Genomic DNA, 15,995 nt, shown 5'->3' with positions numbered 1-15,995 from the left:
TATCATCTTCTCTATCTTCTTCATCTCTATCTTTTTCACCTTCTTCTTTTCTATCTTTTTCGTCTTCTTCTCTTTCTTCTTTATCTTCTTTTTCTTCTCTATCTTCTTCTTCTTCTCTATCTTCTCCTTCTCTATCTTGTTCTTCTTCTCCTTCTCCTTCTCCTTCTCCTTCTCCTTCTCCTTCTCCTTCTCCTTCTTCTTCCTCTTCCTCTACCTCTTCCTCGTCTTCTTCTTCTTCTTCTCTAACTTCTTCTTCTTCTCCTTCTCTATCTTCTTCTTCTTCATATTCTTCACCTTCATTTTCTTCTCTATCTTCTTCTTTTTATTCTTCTTCTCTAACTTCTTCTTCTTCTTCTTCTTCTTCTCTAACTTCTTCTTCTTCTTCTTCTCTAACTTCTTCTTCTTCTCTATCTTCTTCTTCTTCATATTCTTCACCTTCATTTTCTTCTCTATCTACTTCTTTTTCTTCTTCTTCTTCTTCTTCTTCTTCTTCTTCTTCTTCTTCTTCTTCTTCTGCTTCTCTATGTTCTTCTTCTCATTCTTGTTGTTGTTCTTCATCTTCTTCTTCTCTATCTTCTTCTTCTCTAAAAACTTCATCTTCTTCTTCTTCTCTAACATCTTCTTCTTCTTCTCTAACTTCTTATTTTTCTCCTCTATCATCTTCTTCTTCTTCATATTCTTCACCTTCATCTTCTTCTCTTTCTTCTTCTTCTTATCTTCTTTTCTTCTTTTTCTTCTTCTTCTTCCGCTTCTTTATCTTCTTCTTCTTCTTCTCCTTCTTCTTCTTCTCTATGTTCTTCTTGTTCTTCTTCTTCTCTATCTTCTTCTCTATCTTCTTCTTTTTGTTCTTCTTCTCTATCTTCTTCTTCTTGTTCTTCTTCTCTGTTTTCTTCTTCGTTTTCTCTATCTTCCCTATCTTCTTCTTCCGCTTCTCCTTCTTTTATTCTGCCGCTTCTCCTTCTGCTTCTTCTTCTGCTTTTTCTTCTTCTTCTTCATCTTCTTCTTCTTCTCTATCTTCTTCTTCTTCTTCTTCTTCTCTATCTTTTCTAACTTCTTCTTCTTCATTTTCATCTTCTTCATCTTCATCTTCTCTATCTTCTTCTTCTCTATCTTCTTCTTTTCTATCTTCATCATCGACTTCATCTTCTCTTCTTCTTATTTTCTATCTTCTTCTTCTCTTCTTCTCTATCTTCTTATCTTCTTCTCTATCTTCATCTTCTTCTTCATCTTCCTCATCTCTATCTTCATCTTCTTCATCTCTATCTTCGTCTTCTGTATCTTCTTCTTTCGCTTCTCCTTCTTTTTCTGCTTCTCTATCTTCTTCTTCTTCTCTATCTTCTTCTCTATGTTCTTATGTTCTTATGTTCTTCTCTATCTTCTTCTTCATTTTCATCTTCTTCATCTTCTTCTTCATCTTCTTCACCTCTATCTTCTCTATCTTCTTCTTCTTCTTCTCTATCTTCTTCTTCTTTTCTTCTTCTTATTCTTCTTCCACTTCTTCTCTATGTTCTTCATCTTCAGCATCTCCTTCTCTATCTTCTTCTTCTCGATCTTCTTCTTGTTCTTCTCTATCTTCCTTTTCTCTATCTTCTTCTAAATCTTCTCTATCCTCTTCTTCTCTGTCTTCTTCTCATTCTTCTCTATCTTCTTCCACTTCTCTATCTTCTTCTTCTTCTTCTTCTTCTTCTTCCGCTTCTCTATCTTCTTCTTTAACTTCTTCTTAACAGCTTCTTCTTCTTCATCATCTCCTTCTTCTTCTTCTTCTTCTTCTTCTCTATATTCTTCTTCTTCTTCTTCTTCTCTATCTTTTCTAACTTCTTCATTTTCATCTTCTTCGTCTTCATCTTCTCTAACTTCTTCTTCTCTATCTTCTTTTCTATCTTCATCAACTTCATCTTCTTCTCTTGTTATTTTCTATCTTCTTCTTCTCTTCTTCTCTATCTTCTTATCTTCTCTATCTTCTTCATTTTCATCTTCTTCATCTCTATCTTCTTCATCTTCTTCATCTCTATCTTCTTCATCTTCTTCATCTTCTTCATCTCTGTCTTCTTCTGTATCTTCTTCTTTTGCTTCTCTTCTGCTTCTCTATCTTCTTCTTCTTCTTCTCTTTCTTCTTCTCTATCTTCTTATGTTCTTCTCTATCTTCTTCTTAATTTTCATCTTCTTCATCTTCTTCATCTCTATCTTCTTCTTCTCTATCTTCTTCTTCTTCTTCTCTATCTTCTTCTTCTTCGTCTTCCACTTCTCTATCTTCTTCTTCTTCTTCTTCTTCTTCTCTATCTTCTTCTTCTCTAACTTCTTCTTCTTGTTCTTCTTCTTCTTCTCTAACTTCTTCTTCTTCTTCTTCTCTAACTTCTTCTTCTTCATCTTCTCTAACTTCTTCTTCTTCTTCTCTAACTTCTTCTTCTTCTTCTTCTTCTCTAACTTCTTCTTCTCTAACTTCTTCTCTAACTTCTTCTTCATCCTCTTGTCTATCTTCTTCTGCTTCTTCTTCTCTAACTTCTTCTTCTTTGTCTTGTCTATCTTCTACTTCTTCTTCTTCTGCTTCTTCTTCTTCTTCGTCTTGTCTATCTTCTTCTTCTTCTTCCGCTTCTTCTTCTTCTTCATATTCTTCATCTTCTACTTCTTCTCTATCTCTTCTTCTTCATCATTTTCTTCATTATCTTCTTCTAAATCTTCTCTGTCTTCTTCTTCATTATCTTCTTCTACTTCTCCTCTATCTTCTTCCACTTCTCTATCTTCTCCTTCTCCTTCTTCTTCTTCTGCTTCTCTATCTTCTTCTTCTTCTTTTTCATCTTCTTCTTCTTCATCATCTTCTTCATATTCTTTATCTCTAACTTCTTATCTTCTTCTTCTTCTTCTTCTTTTTCTTCATCTTCTTCTTCATCTTCTTCTCTATCTTATTCTTCTCTATCTTCTTCTCTATCTTCTTCTTCTCTATCTTCTTCACCTCCTTCTTCTCTATCTTTTTCTTCTTCTTCTCTGTCTTCTTTATCTTCTTTTTCTTCTCTATCTTCTTCTTCTCTATCTTCTTCTCTATCTTGTTCTTCTTCTCCTTCTACTTCTTCTTCTCCTTCTTCTTCTCCTTATTCTTCCTCTTCCTCTTCTTCTTCTTCCTTTTCTTCTTCTTCTTCTACTTCTTCCTCTTCTTCATCTTCTTCCTCTTCTTTATCTTTCTTCTACTTGGCTTCTTCTTCTCTTACCTTTCTGCTTCTTTTTCTTCTTCTTCTTCTTCTTCCTCTTCTTTTTTTTTTTCTTCTGCTGCTTCTTCTTCTGCTGCCTCTTATTCTGCTTCTGCTGCTGCCTATTATTCTGCTGTTTCTGCTGCTGTTGCTTCTGCTTTCTCTGCTTCTTCTGCTGCTTCTGCTTCTGTTTCTTCTGCTGCTTATTCTGGTTCTTCTACTTCTTCTTCTGCTATTTCTGCTTTTTCTGCTTCTGCTTATTCTTTTGCTTCTTCTTCTTTTGCTGCTGCTTCTTCTTCTGCTTAGGTTTCTGCTGCTCCTGCTTCCTGTGCTACTTCTGCTTTGTCTGCTTCTATTTCCGCTGCTGCTTCATTTCCGCTTCTTCTTCTTTTTCTTCTGCTTCTGCTTGGGTATTTCCTTCTGCTTCTACTACTTCTGCTTCTTCTGCTTCTTCTTTTTTTTCTGGTTCTCTTTTTTCTTCTTTTGCTTCTGCTTCTTCTGCTTCTGACTCAGATTCTTAGCTTCTGCTTCTTCTTCTTCTTCTTCTGTTTCTTTTGCTTCTGATTCTTCTGCTTCTGATTCTTCTACTACTTCTTTTCTTCTACTTCCGCTTCTCTTTCTTTTTCTTCTGCTTCTATTTTTCCTTCTGCTTCTGCTTCTTCTGCTTCTGCTCTTTTTGTGCTTCACCTTCTCCTTCTGTTTCTTCTGCTGCTTCTTCTGTTTCTGCTTCTTCTGCTTCTGCTTCTTTTACTTCTGCTTCTTCTGTTTCTGATTCTTCTGCTGCTTATTTTGTTTTTTCTTCTTCTTCTTCTGCTATTTCTGCTTCTTCTTTTTCTGCTTCCATCTTCTGCTTCCGCTTGTTTTTTGCCTTCTGCTTCTACTGCTTCTACTTCTTCTGCTTCTTCCTCTGCCTTTTCTGATTCTCCTTCTTCTGCTTCTGCTGCTTCTGCTTCTGCATCTTCTGCTGCTGCTTCTGCTTCTCCTTCTGCTTCTCATTTTGCTTCTTTTTCTTCTGGTCCTACTTCTTCTTCTTCTTGTTATTCTTCTTATTCTTCTTGTTCTGTTTCTTCTTTCCTTTTTCTTCTGCTTCTTCTGTTTCTGCTTCTTCTTTTCTGCTTTTTCTTTCTATGCTTCTTCTTCCATTTCTGTTTCCACCTCGGTTTCTGCTGCTTCTACTACTTCTGCTTCTTCTGCTGATGCTTCTTCTGCTTCTGCTTTGCCTTCTACTTCTGCTTTTACTTCTGCTGCTTCTGATTCTTGTTCTTCTTCTGCTTCTTTTTCTTCTGATTCTGATTCTGTTTCTTCTGCTACTTCTGCTTCTTCTTCTGCTACTTCTTGTGATTCTTCTTCTCCTTCTACTTATTCCACTTTGGCTCTGCTTTTTCTTCTTCTTCTTCTTCTTCTTCTTCTCCTTCTTCTTCTTCTTCTGCTCCTTCTTTCTTCTACTTCTGCTTCTTCTTCTTCTTCCGATTCTGATTCTGTTTCTTCTGCTACTTCTGCTTCTTCTTCTGCTTCTTCTTCTGGTTTTTCTGCTTCTGTTTCTCCTTCTGATTCTTCTTCTTCTTCTTCTCCTTCTCCTTCTACTTCTTCTGCTTCTTCATCTTCTGCTTCTGCTGCTTCTGCTTCTTCTTCTGCTTCCTATTCTTCTGCTTCTTCTGTATCTTGTCCTTCTTCTGATACTTCTAATACTACTTCTGCTTCTGCTTCTTCTGCTTCTTCTACTACGTCTGCTTCTTTTCTTCTCCTTCCGCATTTTCTTCTTCTGCTGCTTCTTTTTCGGCTTCTGCTTCTTGGGCTTCTGCTTCTTCTGCTTCCCCTTCTTCTACTTTTTCTTCTGCTTCTTCTCCCTTTTTTCTTCTTCTGCTCCTTCTACTACTTCTGCTTCTTCTGCTTCTGGTTCTGCTTCTTCTGCTTCTTCTGATTCTGATTCTTCTGCTTCTTCTGCTTCTTTTGCTTCTCCTTTTTCTGTTTCAGCTTCTTCTCCCTTTTTTCTTCTGCTGCTCCTTCTACTACTTCTGCTTCTGCTTCTTTTGCTTCTGATTCTTCTGCTTCTGCTTCTTCTGCTTCTTTTTCTTCTGATGCTTCTGCTTCTTAGTTTCTTCTGCTTCGACTTGTGCTTCTGCTGCTGCTGCTTCTGATGCTTCTGTTTCTGGTTCTGCTTCCGCTCCTGCTTTTTATTATACTTCTGCTTCTGGTTTTCCTTCTCCTTCTGCTTCTTCTGCTTCTTCCTGTTCTTCTGATTCAGCTTCTTCTACTTCTTCTGCTTCTTCTCCTTCTATTTCTTCTGCTTCTGCTTCTTCTTCTGCTTCTTAAGCTTCTCATTCTGCTTCTTACTCTGCTTCTGCTTCTTTTTCTTGTGGTTCTCCTTCTTCAGCTTCTTCTGCATCTGATACTTCTGCTGCTGCTTCTTCTGTTCTACTTTTGCTTCTGTTTCTTTTTCTTCTACCTCTGCTTCTGTTTTTCCTTCTACTTCTACTTCTGCTTCTGATCCTGCTTCATCTGCTTGTCATTCTTCTGCTGCTTCTTCATGTGCTTCTGCTTTTGCTTCTTCTGATTCTTCTTCTGCTTCTTCTACTGTTTCTTCGACTTCTTTTGTGTCTTCTTTTTCTTCTTCTGCTACTTCTTCTGCTGCTTGTTCTGCTTTTTCTGCTTCAGCTTCTTCTTCTGCTTCTTCTGCTTCTTCTTCTTCTGCTTCTGCTTCTTCTGCTTCTTCTGCTTCTGCTTCTTCTGCTTCTGCTTCTTCTGCTTCTGCTTCTTCTTCTGCTTCTTCTGCTTCTGCTTCTTCTGCTGCTTCTTCTGCTGCTGCTTCTTCTTCTGCTTCTTCTGCTTCTGCTTCTTCTTCTGCTTCTTCCTCTTCTGCTTTTTCTTCTTCTGCTTCTTCTGCTCCTGCTTCTGCTTCTGCTTGTGTTTTTCCTTCTGCTTCTGCTTGTGTTTTTCCTTCTGCTTCTACTACTTCTGCTTCTTCTGGTTCTCCTTCTCCTGCTTCTTTTTCTTCTGCTTCTTCTGCTTCTTCTGATTCTGATTTTTCTGCTTCTTCTGCTTCTTCTGATTCTGATTTTTCTGCTGCTTCTGCTTCTTCGTCTTCTTCTTCATCTTCTTCTTCTGCATCTTTGTCTTCTTCTTCTGCTTCTTCTGCTTCTGTTTTTTTCTGCTTCTGCTTCTTATGCTTCTGCTTCTTGTTCTGCTTCTTAAGCTGCTCGTTCTCTTTCTATTTCTGCTTCTGCTGCTTCTGCTGCTTCTGCATCCCCTTCTTCTGCTTTTTCTAATTCTTCTGCTTCATCTTCTGCCTCTTCTTCTGCTTTTCCTGCTTCTTCTGCTTCTGTTTTTTCTACTCATTTTTCTTCTGCTTCTTCTTTTCCTACTACTGCTGCTACTGCTTCATCTGCTTCATCTGCTTCTGATTCTTCTTCTGATTCTTCTTCATCTGCTTCTGCTTTTGCTTCTTTTGATACTTCTTCCTCTTCTGCTGCTTTTTTACTGTTTCTTCTATGAATACTTCTTCGGATTCTTCTGCTTTTTCTTCTTCTGCTGCTTTTTCTTCTTCATTTGCTTCTACTTCTGCTTATTCTTCTGCTTCTTTTTCTGCTTCTTCTGTTGCTGCTGCTTTTTCTTCCATTTCTTTTTCTTCTGCTGCTTCTTTTTTTCTTTTGCTTCTTCTTCTCCTTCTTCTTCTGCTTCTTCTTCTTCAGCTTCTTCTACTGCTTCTTCTTCTGCTTCTTTTTCTGCTTCTTCTTCTGCTTCTTTTTCTGCTTGTTCTTCTTCTACTGCTTTTTCTTCCATTTCTTTTTCTTCTGCTTCTTTTTTTCTACTTTTTCTTCTGCTTCTTCTTCTGCTTCTTCTTCTTCTTCTGCTTCTTCTTCTGCTGCTTCTTCTTCTGCTTCTTCTGCTGCTTCTTCTGCTGCTTCTTCTGCTGCTTTTTCTTCTGCTGCTTCTTCTACTGCTTCTTCTTCTGCTTCTTCTTCTTCTGCTTCTTCTTCTTCTGCTGCTTCTTCTGCTGCTTCTGCTGCTGCTGCTTCTTCTGCTGCTTTTTCTTCTGCTGCTTCTTCTACTGCTGCTGCTTTTTTTTCCTCTGCTTCTTCTTCTTCTGCTTCTTCTGCACCTTGTGCTTCTTCCTCTGCTTCTTCTTGTTCTTCTGCTTTTTCTGCTTCTGCTCCTTTTTCTGCTTTTTGTTCTGCTTCTTCTTTTTCTGCTTCCACTGCTTCTGCGTCTTCTACTTCTTCTTCTTCTTCTGGTTCTTCTGGGCTCCTTCTTCTACTTCTTCTTCTGCTTCTTCTTCTAGCTGACTTTTGCATCTTCTTCTGCATCTTCTTCTTCTTTCTTTTGCATCTGCTTAGCAACAAATTGACAAAAATAACATAAAAATCACATGAAATTGCACATAACAGCATAACATAATATAAAATAAAATAAATAAAAAAATTAAATAAAATAAAAGAAAGTATAATAACATAAAGCAATATAAAATAAATTAGAAAAGAAAGAATTTAATATAAAATTTATTTTGCAATAATACAGTATAATAAAAAAATCATAAAATAAGAGAAAAATGCATTAAAAAGAGAGAAAAAAGAAAAGAGAAGAAAAGAAAAGAGAAGGAAAGAGGAAAGAAGAAAAGAGAAGAAAAAAGATGAAAGAAAATACAAAATGAAAAGAAAGGAAAAGAAAAAAGACAGAAAAGAAAAGAAAAGATGAGGAAAAGAAAGGAAAAAGAAAAGAAAAGAGAAGAAAAAAGAAAATAAAAGAAAAGGAAAGTAAATGAAAGAAAAAAGAAAAGGAAATGAAAGGAAATGAAAGGAAATGAAAGAAAAGGCAAGGAAAGGCAAGGCAAGGCAAGGCAAGGCAAGGCAAGGGAATGAAAATAAAAGAAAAAAAAGAAAAGAGAAAAGAAAAGAAAAGAAAACAAAGACATATGAAAAGAAATCCTGCTTCAACCCATAACCTTTGTGATTTGTGTGCTTGAAATTTCTTTTTAGAGCTGAAGAACCCCTGGCATTACAGGCTCAGCCTGCCGACTGATCCCAGATGTCAGAGGTGGTCTGCCATGGTATGTTCCCTAACATCCCTCCCCTCTCAAGCCTTTTGACACTAATTTTTACATTACAGGTGGAGCTTGAGTGACTCTAGTCATACATATCTTTGTTGGAATTGGTGTCAAAGTTTCTCGCTTTGCTTGTAAAGGTATAGACCAAGAAAAATTCAGAGCGCAAGCTCAGCGAAGGGTGGTCACACCTTGGAGGTGGGTAGTTTTTGGGATGGAGGTGTGTTTTGCTGTTATGATGAGATTATAATGAGCAAAGTTCACCCAAGGATAGTATTTTGTCAGAAAAGTGAGAGTCTGGGGGCCCATTCCCAGGCATATTTATCAGATTCAAAAATGCTTCACTGCACAGCATTACACACACTAAATAGGTTCTTGTATCTTTGTACAGTAGCATTGTCTTTGACCAGGTACGTGTATCCTGGTTACCAGGGTGGGTCTCCATCTCTGTGTCCCATAGTACCTTCCAGTTCCCGTCTTATCACAGAGCCTGGCCGCAGTGTCTCCACGCCGCTCCACCCTCTGTACAGTTTCTCTCAGAGTCGGCACACCATGTTCCCCAGGTGTTGCCAACATCTAAGGTTGCCTAGGGAACTTCTGTGGGATGGAAGCCTTCCATAACCTCCATGCTCCACCCTGAAAGTTTCTTCAATGCTGTACCTTTCCTTAAAATGCGAATATAAATTTAATTTCTAAGTCACCTCCAGCAATAATTCCAGAGACCTGCACTGCAGAGAGCTGCTCTCCTCGATGGAGCAGGAGACCTTACCTACATTGGTAAGGAATGGTGAGGAAATGCTGCATGCTGTATTGGGTTTGCGTGGCAGTGCTTTGGTAGCGGGGGGGGCTACAGGGGTGGCTTCTGTGAGAAGCTGCTAGAAGCTTCTCCTATGTCTGATAGAGCCAATGCCAGCTGGCTTCAAGACGGATCTGCCACTGGCTAAGGCTGAGCTAATCAGCAACAGTGGTAGCGCCTCTGTGATAACATATTTAAGAAGGGGGAAAAAAACCGGGAAGCGGCAGCCAGAGAAGAGAAGAGTGAGAATATGTGAGAGAAACAACTCTGCAGACCCCAAGGTCAGTGAAGAAGGAGGGGGAGGAGAGGCTCCAGGCGCCGGAGCAGAGATTCCCCTGCAGCCCGTGGTGAAGACCATGGTGAAGCAGGTTGTCCCCCTGCAGCCCATGGAGATCCACGGTGGAGCAGATATCCACCTGCAGCCCATGGAGATCCACGGTGGAGCAGATATCCACCTGCATCCCGTGGAGGACCCCACGCTGGAGCAGGTGGATGCCCGAAGGAGGCTGTGATCCTGTGGGAAGCCCATGCTGGAGCAGGCTCCTGGCAGGACCTGTGGAGCCGTGGAGAGAGGAGCCCACGCTGGAGCAGGTTTGCTGGCAGGACTTGCGATCCCGCGGGGGACCCACGCTGGAGCAGTCTGTTCCTGAAGGACTGCACCCCGTGGAACGGACCCATGCTGGAGCAGTTCATGAACTGCAGCCCGTGGGAAGAACCCACGTTGGAGAAGTTCGTGGAGAACTGTCTCCTGTGGGAGGGACCCCACGCTGGAGCAGGGGAAGAGTGTGAGGAGGAAGGAGCGGCAGAAACAACGTGTGATGAACTGACCGCAACCCCCATTCCCCGTCCCCCTGCGCTGCTCGGGGGGAAGAGGTAGAAAAATCGGGAGTGAAGTTGAGCCCAGGAAGAAGGGAGGGGTGGGGGGAAGGTGTTGGGTTTTTTTTAAGATTTGGTTTTACTTCTCATTATCCTACTCTGATTTTCATTGGTAATAAATTAAACTAATTTCCCCAAGTCAAGTCTATTTTGCCCATGATGGTAATTGGTGAGTGATCTCCCTATGTCCTTATCTCGACCTACGAGCCTTTTCCTCATATTTTCTCTCTCCTGTCCAGCTGAGGAAGGGGAGTGAGTGAGCAGCTGTGTGGTGATTAGTCCGGCTGGGCTTAAACCACGACACATGCTCTCTACGTCTCTGCAGAGTTCATGCGGAGGGAACCAAAAGCCTTTCTTTCAGCTCGGGCATCCTCACATCCAAAGGCATGTCTATGGTGCAAAAGCCCTTCTTTACCTAGTCTGGACGTGCAGATGAATTGAGAGGGATGCCCAGCAGCTCTGCCCAGTGCGTGGCCACCAAGGGCAGGGACGGCCCGCTGGGCCTCCAGGGCACGGGGACTGCCTCGGGGCAGCACCGAGGAAGGGTGCTGGGCGGAGGGCGGAGGGCGGGCGGGCGGGGCTGCGCATGGCGGGCCTCGTCGCCCCCACGTCACAGGGCCACCGCCCGGCAACGGCGCAATCACAATGCCCTGGGACAGGATAAAAGGGAGCATCGTCCCCTGTCCCGCTGCCAGAGGGCAGCCCGAAGACACCCGAGAGGAAGCCCATGAAGAGACGGTGGAATTACTTGGAGAGGGGGCTGAGGGAGGAAGAGTGGAGGAGGTGGGACGAGGCTGCTGGAGGTTCCCCACTGCCAGGCCAGCTCCCGACAGGGCCCCCTTCACAGCCCATCTGATGGATGAAAATCCTGCCTCAGCCTTCAGGGATCAGACAGCAGCTGCTCAGGAGATGAGAAGAAGCACTGAGGCCTGGAGGTGCCCAAGGCTCTCAGGCCTCTTCAGCTGGATAAGCGGTGGCAAGACCAAGGGAATGCCTTCTTGAGGAGCCCTGCAGAGCTCGCCGTCCTCACCCTCTGCGGAGCCAGCGGCAGCAGCCGTAAGAAATGGGATGCAGAGATGTTGACGGGGTCCCAGTGCTTTGGAGCACCCACTGGTGCCCTGCCAGGCGCGGGAAGGATTTTGCCCGCAGGGTCGATCAGGCCAGGGGCCTTTGGCCACTCTAGGAAGCCCCTGAGGTGGCTCCAGGTTAAGGGAGAATAGGGCTGGGGCATCTCCTGGGAGGCGTGAGCAGCCTGTGGGAGGAGGAGGCAGGTCTTGCTCACATGCTCAGGGACTAGCCGATCGCCAGCGCTGGGGTCAGGAAGGAATTTTCCCCCGGGACAGATTGGCATTGGTCCCCGGGGGTTTTTTGCCTTCCTCTGCAGCATTGAGCACGGCCGCTTGTCAGGGCTCCTCAGGTCCCTTTTGGCTGGGTCACTGCCTGCTGCTCATGCACCACGAAGACGGCCTCTCGTGCCCTGCAGCTGGGGGGAGGAAGGCTTTTTTTCCCCCACGGTGGGCTAGCGAGTGTTCCTGGGGGTTTTTTGCCTTCCTCTGCAGCGCGGAGCCCAGCCACCTGCCAGGGCTCCTTTGGCCATTGTGGCTAGGTGCCTGCTGCTCCTGCTCCACGAAGGTGGCCCTCGTGCCCCGCATCCGGGGGGAGGAATCTCTCTAGACTCCCAGGGTGGCCCCCAGGGCTTGCTTCTCCTCCTCTGTAGCATTGAGCACAGCCCCTTGGCAGAGCTCCTCCGGGCCCTTTCGCCTCGCTTCTTGCCTGCTGCTCTTGCACCTCCGAGGCGCCACTCCTGCCCTGGCTTGCTCGAGCTCTCTTGCCCAGTGCCACTTTGGAGCGGGAGCGAGCTCTGCTCTTCCCTCGGCTCCATTTCCCCAGGGGCTCTTGCCTGCGCTTGGAAGGGCTCCAGGCTCGCTGCACCATCTGGAGCTGCCACTTTTCAGCTGTCCCGGCGTGCAGGACAAGCGGGCCCGAGAGCGCTTGTCATGCGTCACTGGCCAAGAAGCGCAGCGGAGCAGGTTTGGGAAGGCAGAAAGTGTGCTTGTCATCGATACGTGTCATACTTTGGAAAATACCCCACGGTACCACACACCTCTTCTTCTGCTTGTCCTTTTGTGTGTGGTCGGGACCGATGCTCATAGTTCAAGTTGTCGCTCTTCAGGAACCAGGGACTGCCTGGCCTGTATTCCTGCTGCGACTTTCCGTGGCTCTGTGGCATTCCTTTGCCAGACAGCAAGGGCTGGTTTTTTCAAGCTACACTGAAGAATGCATCTGCCTGCTCCTGGCTACACACGTGCATTGTGTTAGCGCTAGTGAGCATTGGCTCTGCAAGGGATTCAGAAAAACAACATAAAACCACATAAAACCACATAGTAGGCCTTAAAATAACAAACCATAAAATAACATGCCATAAAATAAAACAAAGCAAAGTAAACCCAAACAAAGTAAAGGAAAAAAAACCTAAACTAAACTAAACTGAAATAAAATAAAAATAATTAATATAAAATACGTACAGTAAAATAAAAAATTATAATAAAACAACATAGTAAAATATAATAAAATATCATAAAATAAGAGGAAAAACTGTGAAGAAAAAGAAAAGAAAAGAAGAGGAAAGCAGAGAAAAGAAGATGAAATGAGTAAATGAAATTAAATGAGATTAAATTAAATGAAATAATGAAATGAAATGAAATGGACAAGGAAATGATAGAATGAAATGAAATGAAAGAATAAATTGGAATAATGAAATGAGAAAATGAAAAAATGAAAAATAAGGTGAAAGAATGAATCAAGTGAATAAATGAAATGAAAGAATGACAAATTTAAATTAAAGAGAGAAATGAAATTTAAGAATGAAATGAAATGGAAAAAAGTGAACTGTTTAAATGAAGGAATGAAAGGAAATACAATAGTGAAATAATGAAAAAAGGAAATGACTAAAAAAATTAAATGAAAGAATGAAAATAAATGAAAGACAGAAAATATATGTAAAATTGAAAAATGAAATGAAGAAATATAATTAAATGTAAGAAAATTTCATTTCATTTTGCCATTTCTTTTCATATTTTCATTTCATGATTTTGTGTCATGATTTCATTTAATTTCATAATTTTATGTCATTTCATTTCATTTCATTTCATTTCATTCTTTCATTTGATTTTTTGTTAGTTTTGTTTCATCCTTAAATGCAATGTCTTTCTTTTCATTCTTTCATTGTTTCATTTTGTCATTTCATTTCATTCTTCCATTCATACTTTCGTTTCATTTTTTCATTATTTCATTCTTTCATTCTGTCAATATTTCATATCATTACTTCTTTTCACTCTTTGATTTGTTCATATCATTTTTTCTTTTCATTTCTTCATTCTTTCTTTCATTCTTTTTATGTCTTAATTTCATCATTTCATGAAATGATTCAAAAACACATGAAATGAAACAACAAAATCAAATGAAAGAATGAAATGAAAAATAACATAAAAAAGGAAATAAAATAAATTTAAATTGAATTAAATTAAAGAAGGAAATAAAAGAATGGACTGAGATGAAAGAAGGAGTTGAAAAATGAAAGGAAGGAAATTAAAAACAACATGAAAGAATGAAACAAAAGAACGAAATGGAAGAAAATAAATGAAAGAATGAAATTACATGGAAGAATGAAATTAAAAATGGAAGAATGAAATGAAATGAAATGAAATGAGATGAAATTCAGTTAAATGAAACAAAATGAAAGAACAAAATAGTGACACACAAAAATGCACTAATGACAAAACGAAAGAATGAATGAATGACAAAACCAAATGGTGAAATAGAATAATAAAACAATGACACAATGGAATAATGACATAATGTAACGATGTAATGCTATAATGAAATAATGAAATGAAATCATGATACAATGAAATACAAAGCTTTAATTTCATTACAATGAATTCTTTCTTTTAATTTAATTTAATTCAATTAACTTCATTCCATTCCATTCCATTTTGCCATTTCAGGATTTCACGTAATGTTTTCACTTCATGATTTCAGCTCATTTCATCATTTCATTTCATTTCATTTCATTTCATTTCATTTCATTTCATTTCATTCTTTAATTTAATGTTTAATTTAATTCGTTCCTTTCATTGCATTTTTCCGTTTAAATTCTTGTAATTCTTTGATATTGTTTTATGTCACTTCGTTTCATTCTTTCATTTAATTTCATTTTACATTTCAATCTTTCATCTCATTTAATCGTTTCATTTTTCATGTCTCCATTTCATTGCATTCTCTCATTTTAAATTTTGTTTTATTTCATTTTTTCATTTCATTCTTTCATTTCTTAAATTAATTTCATGTCATTTCATTTAAGAATTTCATTTAATTTCAATTAAATATATAATTTTGTTTAATTTAATGTTATTTCATTTCGTTCTTTCATTTTGCTTTGTCTAATTTCTTTTGATTTCACTTAATTTCATTTCTTTTCATTTCATATTTTAATTTCATGATTTAATTTCATATTTTCATGTCATGTCTTCATTTCATTATTTCATGTTATTGTTTAATTTAATTTCTTTTCACTCATTAATTTTATCCTTTAATTTAATTTCATTTCATTTTGTGATTTCATTGCATTCTTCAATTCACACTTTCATTTCATTTTTTCATTGGTTCATTGTTTCATTTTTTCATTGTTTCATGTCAGTATTTTTTTTATTTTCATTTTTTCATGGCATTATTTCTTTTCATTCTTTCGTTCCTTCATTTTTTTTTTACTTTATCACTTCAGTATTACCAATGAAATAAAATAAAAAGACATTAAATGAAATGAAAGACTGAAATTAAGAGAATAAAATAAAAAATTACATGAAAGAGTGACATAAAATGAAATGAAATAAAATTAAATGAAAGACAGACATAAAGTGAAATAATGTAATGAAATGAAATGGAACCTAAGAATGTATTAGTGACATGAAAAAATGAACTACTGGCAAAACGAAAGAATGAACGACTGACAAAACAAAATAATTAAATAGAATAATACAATAATGAAACCATGAAATAATGACATCATATAATGATATAATGAAATAATGAAATAATTAAATGAAATAATGATACAACGAAAGGAAATATTTTTTTTCAATTCATTCTTTAATTTCGTTTCATTTTGCCTTATTTAATTTCATTTCATATTGTCATTTCATGATTTCACTTCATGATTTCATCTCATTGCATTAAATGCAGTGAATGAAATGAAATGAAATGAAATGAAAAGGCGAATGGAAATGAAATTGAATGGAAAAAATAAACTAAATGATATTACATTAAATGAAGGGTGAAATTAAATTAAATTAAATTAAATTACATTAAATTAAATTAAAGGAGGAAATGAAAACTTAAATGAAAGAATGAAATGAAATTAAATGACATGAAATTAAATTATTTTTTAAAATGAAAGGCAATGAATAAAATCGGAAAGGAAAGTAATGAGTGTATTAAGTGGAAGGCTAAAAGGAAAGAATGTAATGAAAGAATGAAATTAAATGAAATCATGACATGAAATGTAAGAATTAAAGTATGAAATGAGATTAAATAAAATGAAACAAAATGAAATGAAAAATGAAGTGATTACATAATGAAAAGAAATCGAATGAAATAATGAAAAGAAGTGAAAGGATGAAATGGAATGAACTGAACTGAAATTAAAGGAAATTAAAGGAAATTAAATAATGCAATGAAATTCAATGAAACAATGAGATGAAACGGTGAAATGAAATGATGAACTGAAAGGAAATAATGCAGTAAGATTAAGTGAACTAAAATGAAATGAAAGAACACACAGAAATGAAAGAAATTTAAATGACAGAATAAATAACATTAATAAGATTTAAAAAGAAAGTGAAATTAAAGAATTAAATAAAATAATGTACTATCATGCAGTAAACGAATCAAGGGAAATAAAAAATGAAAAGAAATGAAATGAAAGAATGAAAAGTAAGAATGAAATAATTAAGTCAAATAATAAATGAAGGAATGAAATGCAATGCAATTAAATGATATGAAATAATGAAAAAAAAACAAAAAAAGGCTTGAAAGAATGAAAAGA

Source organism: Gavia stellata, chromosome 5 (assembly GCF_030936135.1).
Source record: "Gavia stellata isolate bGavSte3 chromosome 5, bGavSte3.hap2, whole genome shotgun sequence".
Classification (NCBI taxonomy): domain Eukaryota; kingdom Metazoa; phylum Chordata; class Aves; order Gaviiformes; family Gaviidae; genus Gavia; species Gavia stellata.
This window is presented reverse-complemented; position numbering follows the sequence as displayed.